The sequence below is a fragment of the Gymnoscopelus braueri genome (assembly GCF_963280865.1).
Source record: "Gymnoscopelus braueri genome assembly, chromosome: 17".
NCBI lineage: Eukaryota > Metazoa > Chordata > Actinopteri > Myctophiformes > Myctophidae > Gymnoscopelus > Gymnoscopelus braueri.
In genome coordinates this window covers 8,623,051-8,637,350 of record NC_137617.1, presented here as the reverse complement: position 1 = coordinate 8,637,350, position 14,300 = coordinate 8,623,051, and the positions used below count along the sequence as shown (strand labels likewise).

At 42.6% G+C, this 14,300-nt stretch overlaps 1 pseudogene across 1 annotated transcript in view; it reads left to right on the top strand.

The window, feature by feature from the left end:
- Window positions 1-9,851, top strand: part of LOC308104924 (cytochrome c oxidase assembly protein COX11, mitochondrial-like) — a 302,546-nt pseudogene extending 292,695 nt beyond the window's left edge. The window contains exons 3-5 of the transcript XR_013935009.1: window positions 7,786-7,941; window positions 8,525-8,650; window positions 9,401-9,851. The product of XR_013935009.1 is annotated as a cytochrome c oxidase assembly protein COX11, mitochondrial-like (transcript). The remainder of the gene's footprint in view (window positions 1-7,785; window positions 7,942-8,524; window positions 8,651-9,400) is intronic.
- The last annotated feature ends 4,449 nt before the right edge of the window (window positions 9,852-14,300 follow it).

Genomic DNA, 14,300 nt, shown 5'->3' with positions numbered 1-14,300 from the left:
GAAACCAGTTAGTTCCATGTAACTTTTCTTCTTGAATCTAAGGAAATGTCATGTTCTCTTAAAAACATCTCTTTTTGTTTAAATCATTCATTTAAGGTTGAAAACATACATGTGTGGGCTTATTTTGAAGGTAATAAGATGTTGAACAATGATTTCATAATATGAGCTTAAAAGTGCAGTTTGATAGATAAATGTTATGTGCTAAAACTAAGCAGATTGTGTAAATCCATTGTGTTGACTTTTTAGGCCCTGCCCAATGATTCTATTGTTCCTAGAAACAGCTTTGCGAATGGTTAAAAATGGACCTGGGAGGGGGAGCTAATATGTCAAAGGTGTCTGTATATATTGTGATGTTGTTCTGATTCAAGCACACTCTGTGGATTGGCAATGCAGGTGTCACGTCTGTGGAAATAGATAAATTTCTGTGGACAAACCCTCTTTCAAACTGGATTCTTGTGTATTCTTGCACTCGGGAATAGTGTTGTTACCGCCTGATCATGGCCAATATACGACATATATGAAACACAATTTTATACATAAACATATACAATATGCAAGGTAGGGGGTCCCTGCTCCATCTCCCCTAGCTAATCTAATATCACTGCGTAAATATTAGTCTAGGATCTCTGTCTGGAACCTGCATCTCCAAGTCACGGATTAAAAACAATTGCCTCTGGTGATAAACCCGCCCCATATTTGCATACTGGGACCTGATTGGTCCCTCACTACTTCGGAGGGAGTGAAATCCAATCAAAACTGAGAGGTGCCAGACCAAATCTGCCGAGGGCAATTCTTTTTTTTTGCAATGGCAGATTCGTCTGGTTTCCAGGCTACATCTCCCCATCAGTTTGGGGGTCCCTGGCCTGAAAACGTTGAAGACCCCTTTCATAAAGGTATACAGCGTTTGTTTGTCCTCACCAAACGTGCCATGGTAAACATACTAATATTTTATATTTTATCATTTCAATTGTAAAACTGCAGGGATGCCTGTGCAAAAGCGGCATTGTTAGGCATCCATGACAACGGTGTGTGTTGTGTATGACGATAGACCAGAGCGACAATCATATTTATTAGAGACAGAGATAGAGTCCAGAGATAGAGTCCAGCGATAGAGTCCAGCGATAGAGACCAGAAGAGATAGAGAATTGAGAAGATAAACTGAAGAGAGAGAATCGGGCAAGTAATACTTAAAGTGAATAAGCTCCCAGCTTATTCAATGACACTTATATGGATAAATATAAGGAGCTGCGCCCCGCGACCGGAGGGTTTTTCCGGCCTGCACCACGCGTGTCAACTCCGACGTCCAAGTCAAGGTTTCCTCGACCCAGGACCCCGCCCAGGGGTCCCCGTCGGTCCGTCGGCCGCCCTCTACCCGCCCCGGGAGCCGCCGTCCCGGGCACGGAGGTGGACCCCGAGCCTGGGTGCCGAGACGTCTGGGGGACCCCGGCCTCCGGGGGACACCCGGCCCTCCAGGCGGTCCCGTGGACCCACTCTTAAGCACCCCTCCACAGGCGTTAAGTTAAGAGACGGGCCACGGTACACACCCTGTATGCTAGATGTAATGAAGCCCATGGGCGTCCTCCTCGTGTTTGTGATGTTTCACTTCCGCCTTGCAATGGGAAGTCCAGCACATAAAAATTACATTGAGTGTGACGAACTTGACCTCCCTGCTCGAAATCTCTTTATGGAAAGAGGTCCTCCAGAGCCCCCTTATCGATATCCAGATTACATGGTACTTGGTTGCCTTAATTCGTTAGTTTTGGTCGGCGCAGACGTTATCACCTGTGAAAAGAATGGTAAATGGTCACCTTCGCTCCCAGAATGCAAAGACCCTGTCCCCTGTGTCAGACCAACAGGACCAAATATGGTTTTGAATGATGACGACATCGGAAACCAAATGTTTGAACATGGGTCCTTGGCTACGCTCGAGTGTGATTTGGGCTTTGTATCCAAAGGGGGCAATGGGACTATCACATGCACAGCTGGCACGTGGAGTCCCATCACACTCATGTGCAATAGAAAAGATTGCGGGTCTCTCGGTAGCCTACAGAATGGAATTATAGTCTATGCAAATGGAACTCAGTTTGGTGACGAAGCTGTGGCAATTTGCAATGCTGGCTATAACCTGGTAGGCACCAGAGTTATAACTTGTGGCTCTGAAGGCTGGCCGAGCAGACGACCAATCTGTGAGGTAATAAAATGTAATCCACCCCCGTACATTGCAAACGCCACTAGTTATAGTCCTGTTAAACAAGTTTATGGTTATGGAGATGTCGTGATCTACACATGCAATCCTGGTTTCAATTTGGTTAGTGAAAAGGACATTATGTGTGGGGTTGAAGGTTGGAAGCTGAATTCAGCAGCATGTGAATTGGTTACATGTTCTCCGCCACCAGCTATTGCAAACGCCAATACGTACAGCCCATTCAAAGAACAGTATAATTATGGTGAAATTGTGACGTACACGTGTAGAAAGGAGTTCAAACTCGATGGTTTTGGTTCATTAACATGTCAAGCCGATGGAACTTTCCTTCCGCCCCCAACATGTATATTTTACCCAGGTGGTGAAGAATGGTACTTGACATGGTGGTTTGCTTTTCTTGCCGCATCTCTTGCTGCAGTTCTCTTTGTCGGGTTTGCCTATTTGTTCTCCTATTACAAGGCCAAAAGAGAATCAGGTGAATATGAGTTCTAGCGAGCTCTGGCATCGCTGCCAACTAAACCTGTCAGGTTGTCACTCTAGTTGGCATATCCACAATCCTAAAAAGCAACACTGTAAAAAAAATATATAACAAATTAACACTGTACAAACAATGACACAAAACTGAATTATCAAAAAACAATCGCGTCTTAACCTCCTATAAAAAATAAATAAAAAAACACGATTTTGAAAGATTTGGAAGTTTTAAAAAAACTTGTGTAGTATATTTCATAAACATAGATGCAAATCTAAGTCATATGTTCACTTCACAGGTAGCCTACAGACAGGGGAGTGTATTCAGAGAGGTGGCTGTTGGCCCGAGCTGGGTGTGGGGTACAATTAGCATTGCCTTTTGTTTTACCTGGGAGACAGAGGGTCTATGCATGTGTCTCCATCCCCCTTCCTGGCCTTTACAGTTGCAAATGTAGGGGCCGGGAGGTGGGGTCTCACCTTTGAAGGCTGACACACCCATACATGTACCTCCTCTTATTCAGAATGTGGTCACTGCTATAAAGATAGACTGAAGTGTAACTAACTGTGTGTGTCACTCAGAGGCCGAGGGGCTGATGGTGGGGACCTCAGGGTCTCCATAGGAAGCTGTTTGTGCTATGAAATAAACTGGAAGAATCTAACCTCACTGACTGGAGTGAAGACTCAATTCATTCTACAACCCTTCATACACACCTCTGGAACATCAAACTAACTACAATATGGCGTTGTTGGCAACTACAAAAGCAATAGGACCTTTACCAAATATAGTGAAGTCTGTGGGTTTCAGATACCACAAATGGCGTAGTCGGATACCACACTTGTATGGGGTTCCCTGGCACAAAATGTCAGGTAGGGGTCCGCACATTGGGACAGAATGCTCTACAAGCTACTCCATTTTTTTTTTCCGCTGGCTGCAAACAACTGTCTGCCGCGCACAACCCGAGTTTAACAGCGGGCAACCATATTTTGGTGTTGCCCTAACAGAGATTTCATTTTTCAGAGAATTTCTACATGTCAGTGTTTTTTTTTACTTAAATAAAAAATGTGAGTACTTTTTCCACCACTGCTGAAATGTATATAGGGGCTGAAGTGGCTAGTGTATGTTTTGTAATAATAATCAAAATCTACAAAGTAACTAACTAAAGCTTTCAAATAATTGTAGTGGAATAAAAGTACAATATTTGTCTCTGATTGATTGATTGATTGATTGATTGATTGATTGAATACTTTATTTAGAAGTTTGCGGAAAAAAAGCACATGAAAGCACAGTTAAAATACAAGGTAAACTAAATAGGATAAATTTTTTTTTAAAAAAGCCAATGGCTTGTTTCAATTGGGGTCCTTTTGTACTTAATTCATAGTGCCATTAAATGACAGACACATATACACTACTATGCAGAACATCATATAAACAGTTTGAAAATGAAAAAAGAGAAAAACTAAAGATATTTACATTAAAGAATATTAACAAATATTTACTCTGAGGTGTATTGGAGTAGAAGTAAAAGTACAGAAAATTTGAAATACTTGAGTAAAGTTAAAAATACCTCAAAATTGCACTTAAGTACAGGACCTGAGTGTACTTAGTTACTTTACACCTAACGCCACTGGGCGGAACCACTGTGACGGAGTCTGTGGGGAAGTCGGGAATGTAAGCGGCAGCACACACAGCCTCTTGTGTATGTTTGCCAATGTGACATTATTATACAATGTTGTCTCCCATGGAGGTGTAAGAGGGACTTACTAAACTAATTTCTCTGGATTTTCATCCTACCAGGTAATGACCGCTTATCGATCTGAATGACAAGGCAATAACGGGTCCATTCGACCTCTTGTACCCCCTACTTCAGGTCTGACTTGTCTGTTAGCATGCTAACGCTAACCAGCTGCTGGACAAGAGCCCATATAGTGACTCTTGTGGTTTAGTTGACTCAGACTGTCTGCAAACGTTTGAACACTTGTTGAAACAAACAAGCTGTTTTACACACTTTTAGCCATAGATCAAGACTCTCGTAGTTGTTTTTTAATCGATTTTGACATTTTTATATCTACGAGAGTCTTAGCTCCACCCCCCCCCCCCCCAAGTTTGCCCTGGAATGTCACCAGTAAAGCCCGTATATCTCCGAACATGTACAAATATAAAATATAAGGTGCTTGCCCCAAATGTTAACTAGGTGTCCGGAGTATTTGTGCAGTGTATTAGTCCATTTTTTTCAATAAATACGTCTTTTAATCCCGTCTGTGGCCGAACGTCAGTTTCCCCCTTCGTTTACGTCCTGTTTACATAAGGTGTAATTCCGGCTTTCGCCGGATGCGCCCCGTCACTACCGCCCATTGGGAACAGAATTCCGACAGAATCGGCCACAGACGGGATTAAAACACGTATTGTTTAATTGTATATTGTTAGGAGAAATACGGGATTTAGTGGTGACTGACTGGTGACATGTCAGGGCAAACTGGGGGGGGGGGGTCGCCAAGACTCTCGTAGATACGAAAGTAAAAGTCAGACTCGATCAAATACATCTACGATAGTCTTGATCTATAAGACCTATAAGATCTATTTGAACCCTAATGATTCTATCTGCGTCCACTGATATAATAGTTGACGAAGCTTCAGATCAGTCTGCCAGTGCCTACCAGACTGGCATACAAGAAGAGTGGGAACCTCCTAGCTGTAGTATACAACCCTCGTAGACGTATTTATGATTCTGACGTTTTCAATCTACGAGAGTTGTAGGGTGCACTTCCCATAGTGACCTGGACTTTCTGCACTATGCCCCGTAGACACTCCAAACATTGTACAAAATGAAAATAAAGGTGCTTACCGCCGAGCCCCAAATGTTAACTGGGTCTACGGGGTAGTAGTGTAATGTAATAATCCATATCTTTCAATGAAGAAGTGTTTTAATGCCGTCTGTGGCCGAACGCCATTTTTTCACCCTCGTTTACTTCCTGTTTACATTTAGTGTAATTCCGGGTTCCACCGGATGCGCCCCGTCACTACCCGTTACTACCGCCCATTGGGAACTTCCGACAGAATCGGCCACAGACGGCATTAAAACACTTCTTTATTGAAAGATATGGATTATTACATTACACTACTACCCCGTAGACCCAGTTAACATTTGGGGCTCGGCGGTAAGCACCTTTATTTTCATTTTGTACAATGTTTGGAGTGTCTACGGGGCATAGTGCAGAAAGTCCAGGTCACTATGGGAAGTGGACCCTACAACTCTCGTAGATTGAAAACGTCAGAATCATAAATACGTCTACGAGGGTTGTATACTACAGCTAGGAACCTCTGGTACATCATTATCAGACTTTAATGTACCCTTTCAGCTTCTTGTTTATGCCCAAAATGATTGGATAAACAAATGTTGTATCAATTGTAGACCTTAATTGTCGAATCATGTTCTAATCATGTATACTTCACATTACTTAAGACCATTTACCAAATATTTTTTTTTTTTACATTTTGGACAAAATAGCCAATTTCACATGGAGGTGCCCACTCTTCCTGTTACCCTACTGCAGCTGTATAACCAGTGGGTGAACTCAGATTTTCTACTGAAGTAAAAGGAGCAATGCCACAATGTAGAAACAGCCTGTTACCAGTAAAAGTGCTGTATTGCACAATGGTCTATAATATCATTGGTTCTCAAAGTGGAGTCTGGGGAAAATTGTGTTAATACAGCGTCACACTCATTTAACCATATTTTATACTTTGGCTATTCACAAATAGCAGATCTACAAGCTCGTAGCGCGGCACCGAGTGCAGCAACGAGCTTGTAGATCTGCTATTTTTGAAAAATCGTGAATAATGTGTGCAAATCTTCTTGTCTCTCCAGGCAAGCGTCCACCCATTCCAGCGGGTCTAACCCCCCCGGGTGTGTGGACAGACCGTCTCTCTGAACAGCCATGCTGCTGCTTCCCGTCCTCGCCCGTCACTCCCTCTTCTGTCCCGGGAGCCCCGCCCCGCCGATTAGAAATTGAGAATTGAAAATATGCTCCTCATTGACTTACATTGTACGCTGAAACAGCTCTCAAAGTCACTCTTTTAGCACGTAAACGAACGCAAACCAAATTTATTCAGACAATATAGAGCATCACTAAACCCAGTACTGTTTTTCTTTGTTTATGAAAATGTTAACTTCCTGTTGATTCTACTATTTAAAGATCCGGATCCACAGATCCAGTCCGGGGTTTCTTCCTAATAAAAATGGCAAAATCAACAGTTGATAAACATTTTTATAAAAAGAAAAAACAGTACTGGGTTTGGTGATGTTCTATATTGTCTGAATCAACTTTGTTTGCGTTCGTTTATGTGCTAAACGAGTGACTTTGAGAGCTGTTTCAGCGTACAGTGTAAGTCAATGAGGAGCATATATTTTGAATGATGAATTTTCTATTTCTAATCAATGGAGCAATTATTTTTGATTTCTTGTCCATCTTTGGAGTTACATCATGGCAAGGTAACTACACAACCCAAACCTCTACCAAAGTGGTCTTGTCCTTTTAAGGGCCTTGTAGGTACAAGGCCCTTAAAGGAGAATTCTGGACTAGCCTTTTTCTTACCTTTTTATATGTTCTTATATCCTAGGACGAGTAGTACAGTAGAACATTTTCATAACTGCATCCCGAGTCCACCACAGCTAAAAACGTGAGCGGTGGTCTGTGCGCTAAATTGCGTATTTTTACTTTTAGATGTCACCCCAAAGGTGTTTCTATTAAAGCTACAATGCATACGTTGTATGTCCACTCTCCCGACAGAGAGAGATCATTTCAATGATGTCCTGATTACAATCAAGATCCAAAGGTCCAATTCAGTGTGACGCCTGCTTCAAATAACTTTATTGACGTTGTCAACCAATCGAGTCTAACTTTCACAGTAGCTGTTGCCAGTGGTTACAATACATTGTATTAAAATACTCTACCATACAGACTGGTTGTAGCATTTTATTCATTAGAACAAGTTCTGCATTGTCGCGTTAATAACATTTACTACTGACCATATTGCTAAAAGTGTGTGTGTGTGTGTGTGTGTGTGTGTGTGTGTGTGTGTGTGTGTGTGTGTGTGTGTGTGTGTGTGTCAGGCGTCGGGTCTGGGAGGGGCGGCGGTGGCAGGACACGATGCAGAGCAGGTGGAGAACATGAAGCCTATTAAAGAGCGGATCATCAAGATCACCTTCAACGCAGACACACACGCCAGCATGATGTGGAACTTCAGACCCCAACAGACTGAGATCTATGTAAGAACATCATCCCACTGTCTCCCTATGTGAAGGTTTTGTTTTATTGATTGATTTAGGGGTGCAACAATCGAACCAATCGATTTAATAAATTATTTAACCCATTAAGACTGGGGACGCATCTGTGTCATTTTTTGATTTCTTTGGCTATTCAAAAATAGCAGACTATGAGCTTGTAGATCTGCTATTTTTGAAAAATCGTGAAAATGTGTGCAAATCTTTGAATATAGTATTTTTTTAAAGCGAACATTTGTAACTCAATCTTTGCTTCCTGGGGGTCCATGGAAAAAAACATTTTGAGATGGGGGTCCGTGGCCAAATACGTATCTAAAAATGTTTTCTAAACCCTAACAGTATTTTGCTATATCAGTGGTGCTCCACCTTTTCCATGTCAACCACTTGAGCCCTATGTATGCGTTGTTGTATGATGAATAGTGAAAATAGACGATTGTGAGCTTGCAGATCTGCTATTTTTGCTCTTTCTTTTACAAGTTTGAAAATAATACAGTCCGTTCAACACTAAAATAGAAACCAAAGTGCATTGATAGTAAAGCTGTAGTAACTATGTTTATTCCACACACAGGTGGTCCCAGGGGAGACGGCACTGGCCTTCTACTGAGCCAAGAACCCAACAGATAAGCCTGTCATCGGCATCTCCACGTACAACGTGGTTCCCTTCGATGCCGGACAGTACTTTAACAAGATACAGGTAATCCACCCCGTCAAGTCTACATCGTTTTCCCACCACATTGAGACATTGGTTTCTTTACCTTTCCATGCTTTTCCGTGTAAGTATTCGAAGCCTGGCATAGGTTTTGATGCCAGAGACAATATATATTTCAACTATGTGTTCTAAAGTATAGTTTAGAACAGGGGTCTTCAACAGGGGGTCCTCAGAGTAACTACAGGGGGTCCGCCAAATCTTTGTTTGATGGGGAACATTAGCAGAAAATAGCCGATCCTTTTTCCCCTAACGCCTCGCGCTGCAAGGCGTTAGGGGAAAAAAAGCAGACCAAGTACAGAGCCAACGGTCAAGTTGACTGTATTGAGGGTTTAACAGGTTAATTGTTTGAAAATACACATTATTATTCAACATATTAATTGAAAAGATAATGTATGTCAAACAAGTCTATGAACTTATCTATGAAATCTATGATTTATTTTATTTTATACAATATGTAGTGGGGGGTCCCTCTCTCAGCTAGGGGGTCCTTGGCCTAAAACGTTGAAGACCCCTGGTTTAGAATCTAAATGCAACTGCAACAAGACCTGGCTGAATTGTTTGGCTGCTTAAAATGCATCTTATGCAGAGTTCAGACTACAGGATTGTAGCCCTGGTTTTCCAGGGCTACAATTCAGTTTTTCTCGCTTTTTCGATAATTTTATCTAAATTGATAGTTTTTCATAACTGATTAAATTCCTCTGTCCTCCACACTACACACACACACACACTCCACAGTGCTTCTGCTTCGAGGAGCAGCGTCTGAACCCCCAGGAGGAGGTGGACATGCCCGTGTTCTTCTACATCGACCCGGAGTTCGACGAGGACCCGCGCATGGCGCGCGTCGACACCATCACCCTCTCCTACACCTTCTTCGAGGCCAAGGAGGGCCAGAGGCTGCCCCTGCCCGTATTAACACAACCCTCTCTGGCTGCTGGTACCGGGTTGGCAGTGTCTACACTCACACCCAGACAAACTGTACTGTATGGACAGTCGTCGCGACTACAGCATCCGCTAAATGTGTAAAAGAACATTGTCGATGTCCGCCGACTGAACTTGTACATGTTGATAAAAAAGGACCGTTTTCTGTTCAAAACAGCTGTAATGCCTTTTAAACTGATAAATCACTTAAATGTATCAGCTCAAGTGTCTCAGAGCTTGTAAAAATGAATAAATAAATTATGATGAACACGTTGGAAATAGGGATTTTATTGATCTTGAGGGATTTGCTTTTGCTTCACATGTTATGCCTTAGTTTGGGCACTAGGTGGCATGAAAGGATAGGCTTTTGAGATGACAGCGTTGGAAACCCACCCACACAGCTGAGATCCAATCCAACAGTTGCAAATAATAACAAATTATAGGCATGTGTGGTAACGAAAAGGCCAGGGGGGGGAATACAAATCATTCATTTTCTCTAATGCAAAAATGGCATGGGTACATGCAACCTGTTACAACTCAACTACCGGTAGTTTGTTTATATTATGTAGTTCCAGCTGCTATTCAGCCAGATTTTTCTGGAGGACTTTGTTAAGCCTTAAACTTAACAACAGAGCTAATTGACTTCAAGCTTCTATAGGTCACCCATTACACATAACTGCTGCATAGTCATTTCTCCTGTGTACAAAAGTGTCAATTCAAATACATCAGTGATAATTTATCTATTTGCAACTGAGGATTTTACTGTATGTGTGACCAGAGGCGTATGCTCATTTGGGCCAACGAGGCCATGGCCCGGTCTGTAAAACCCTGGTCTCCCAGGGCGAAAAAATCAAAAAATCAACATAACATTAGCAGCCACTCACCCTATTGTGTTGTAGCCAACCACAGAAAGTCGCCTTTGTTTTCAAATCGGGCTTATTTGCATTCGGACGAATTGTTAATGAGTGGCCATTAAAAACCGGATTCCCCGTCAAACCGGTTCTCTTGCCAGGTAAACAGTATAAAGAGGGGCCAGAAATAGCTCCACATTTCATTATTGTTGTGACTTAAGAATCTGGCCCGGTCAACGTTAGAACCCACCATACGCTACTGTGTGTGACACAGACTTAACAGAAGCATATTATGGAATATGAAATCTCTTCTATAGAGTATTTCCTGGCTCACCTCAGCTCAACCCTAGCCCCTTTCGGGACCCTGTTTACCTTTTTTGTATTTGGGAAGGCGGTATCCAGGGTCCCTTGTTGGTTAGAACACGCTCTCTCGTACCGGCGGCTACCACTGTCTGGTCTCGGGTTTACAGCTCGTCGCTTAGAAGTTGCAGAGATTTCTCAAAGGTACCAAAAAGAGCAATACTAACACGCGAACAAGCGGCATCAAAAAGCGGGGATCGGCGATGCCGTTTAACATTTTTAATAATTTAGTAAACCTTAAGCTCATTTCTCACACTCTGCTCCACTGCCCATGTCCCGCCTCCCCGCGTTGTGATTGTCATGCAAGCATGTAGGAGCTCGCCAATCAGAGGCAGTAACGAGGACCATAGAGTTATGCGTAGGACGCGCAGCTTGTCAGTCACCACGGGGAGGCGGGACATGGGCAGTGGAGCAGAGTGTGATTAATGAGCTTAAGGTTTACTAAATTATTAAAAATGTTAAACGGCATCGCCGATCCCCGCTTTTTGATGCCGCTTGTTCGCGTGTTAGTATTGCTCTTTTTGGTACCTTTGAGAAATCTCTGCAACTTCTAAGCGACGAGCTGTAAACTCGAGACCAGACAGTGGTAGCCGCCGGTACGAGAGAGCGTGTTCTAACCAACAAGGGACCCTGGATACCGCCTTCCCAAATACAAAAAAGGTAAACAGGGTCCCGAAAGGGGCTAGCTCAACCCCAGTGTTGCTGTGTTGCACAATGTGTTCAGTTCCTTCAGTTATGTAACTTCTCTAAACATAAAGGATAAAAGGATAGGATAATTCCTTTTAACAGGACGTTCATGAAAGTCCTTGCGGGCTTATTTCCAATGAGGGCCTGTGAGCAATTAGGGGTTAAGAGTCTTGCTCAGGGACAAATTTCATTTCATCGACACATATGCTGGCGTGGCCTGGAATCGTACCTGGGGCAACCAGGGCTTCTGGCTCCCTAGGCGGGCTCACTAACCACTCAGCTATGGCCGCCCATCAGACCTTCAGGCTTCTTTATTCATGTCAACATCACTGCTTCTGCTGCAACCCAACGTTTACTCTGGCAAATAAGTTAACCATATATCATTTATATTGACTTCAGCCCCTGTTTTTACTTTGTCCCCCCCCCCCTCTACACCATATCTCTTCACAGAAAATAGCCGATCTACAAGCATGTACATTTAACCACTTGAACCCCAGCATCCATATTCTGAGGGGGAACATTATCCAAACGTATCGGATCTACAAGCTCACAACGTGTCGCAACGTGACGCGTTGTGAGCTTGTAGATCCAAGTACAGTAAGCAACTCCGGTTTTAAGTGGTTAAACCTGACTGGCAGCGTGTAATGGGACTCCCTCTTCTCAGGGTGTTTTGCCCAGGGACCACCCCTATAATATGCCTATCCCTAACCTTAAATTGGAAATACTCACGTAAAGTACAAATACTTCAGAATTGTACTTAACACATGGAATGCCAGAGTTATTTCAGATTTTTTTGCTGTTTTGTGCCAGAGATTTTTCATTGAGAAAAAAAAAGTACTCGAGTAGCCGAGATACAGAGTTTTTAAGTTTTAAGTTAACAAGGAAGTGGATGGGAGTCTAAATCTTCAACAAATCATATCTCCTTGGTCTTTGGGTCAAATTTTATTTTATTTTTTTCTTCAAAAAACGCATATATGCGTTCTTGGCACACAAGTGATGGATTCAAAAGAACGCATATATGCGTTCTTGGCATTCAATGTGTTAAGTACAGTACTTAAATAAATGTAGTTAGTTACTTTCCATCACTGCCTAAACCTAACCATAACCTCACACAGAAATTATGCCTAAACCGATATAACCTCAAAACCATGCCCATCCGAGGTACTCCGAGTTGATTGTCGCTGAGCGACAAGGTCAAAGCGACAAGGACAAAGACCTATAAATCAGCCCTTACACTGAAGCAAGGGAAGCAACAGTAGGCTATAATAGCCTAAATAAATTCAAACTCACTCAAAATTGAAAGATAAGCAAAAAGAAGTAAACTAGGTTATTTGTGTCAGGTAGCATATAGGTAAATAAAATATAAATTGTTGCACGTTTACAGTAGGCCATAGTACAGAGGGGGTTAGTAGCATACATTCCACAATGCACTTATGAATGAATTATTTCACTTTATAGATTACACATCAGGTTTACACCTGCTCACACAGAGAGGGCAGCAGTACTTTCAGATAGCAGCACATGCATTCAAGTATATTTAATACATAAGAGTTGTGTTGTCCTTTGTCTCTGGATTAAAAATAAAAAACCTTTTCAGACAACAATGGAGACGCCACAAATCAGAGCAGCAGTGTGTTTTACAGTGTGTAAGTAGTTGTCCATTGTATTTGTGAATCAATGCAGAATGCAGGCCTCGTTATTGGTGATGTCATGCTAGTGTGAGAGAGAACAACAACACAGAGTCATGCAGAGTCACGGTGCAGGGTTAGGCGGGGTACATTTTTGGCCAATCACAGCGCAGGATTTGTTGTACAAATATCCAAACCTCACTTATAGGGGCGGTTTCACCGCCCAAAAAGTGCATAGTCCTATTTATAGGGGTATGCACATGTGTCATGTGTTTCACTAGCCAATCGCAGTCCTGAATAGAGTCAGCCAATAAAGTCAGCCAATCATATTACAGCTAGTGGTCATCACAGTGATGGAAGCTCACTTAAAGAAAAGTATAGATTTGCATTGAATGTGTAGGGGTTAGGGGTGTACAATGGTGGCCAATCACGGTGCAGGGTTAGGGGGGTACAATGGTGGATAGTATAGATTTGCATTGAATGTGTAGGGGTTAGGGGTGCAGGGTTAGGGGGGTACAATGGTGGCCAATCACAGTGCAGTGAATGTCGATGTCCAAACCTCACATATAGGGGCGGTTGCACCGCCCAAAAATAAAGAAGAGAGAAAAAGAAGGAAAGAGAGAAGGTCTGAGTAAAATAGTAGCCTAAAGGAAAAGGAAAGCAAAAGAAAAGGAAGAAGAGAGAGAAGGGAAGGCAGAAAGGGGAACACTGCTGTCTCGCCATAGTGCTCCATTCACTTAGGTCTCCTGGTTAAGTGCCATGCTATTTTTTAAAACAATTATAATTCAAATTTACATTTTTGACAATGGTCGCCTATACTGACATGCCCAAAATAGGGACAACCAGGTTGAAAGTGGTTAATAAATGCATGGACACGGACAAGACAACATGCGTCTATAACATGTGTGTCACATTATGTCACATGTACTGTAGATGGACGGGCGTGAATTGAGAGGCAACAGCGCCGAGCTGAAATGAGATTAATCCGCAAAAAATAAATACAGGTGGAAAATATATGCATAAATGAACTGCATTTTAGGATAAACGCGATCGCATTAGGGGTGGGGGGCAATTACTATCCACTGAGACCCCAAATGACGTCCTGACTGTCATTATGGACACTTTAATACTGCTGATATGAGTCACCAATATTCCTATTGCAAAGCGAGTTCTAGAGGGTTGTTGGTACGA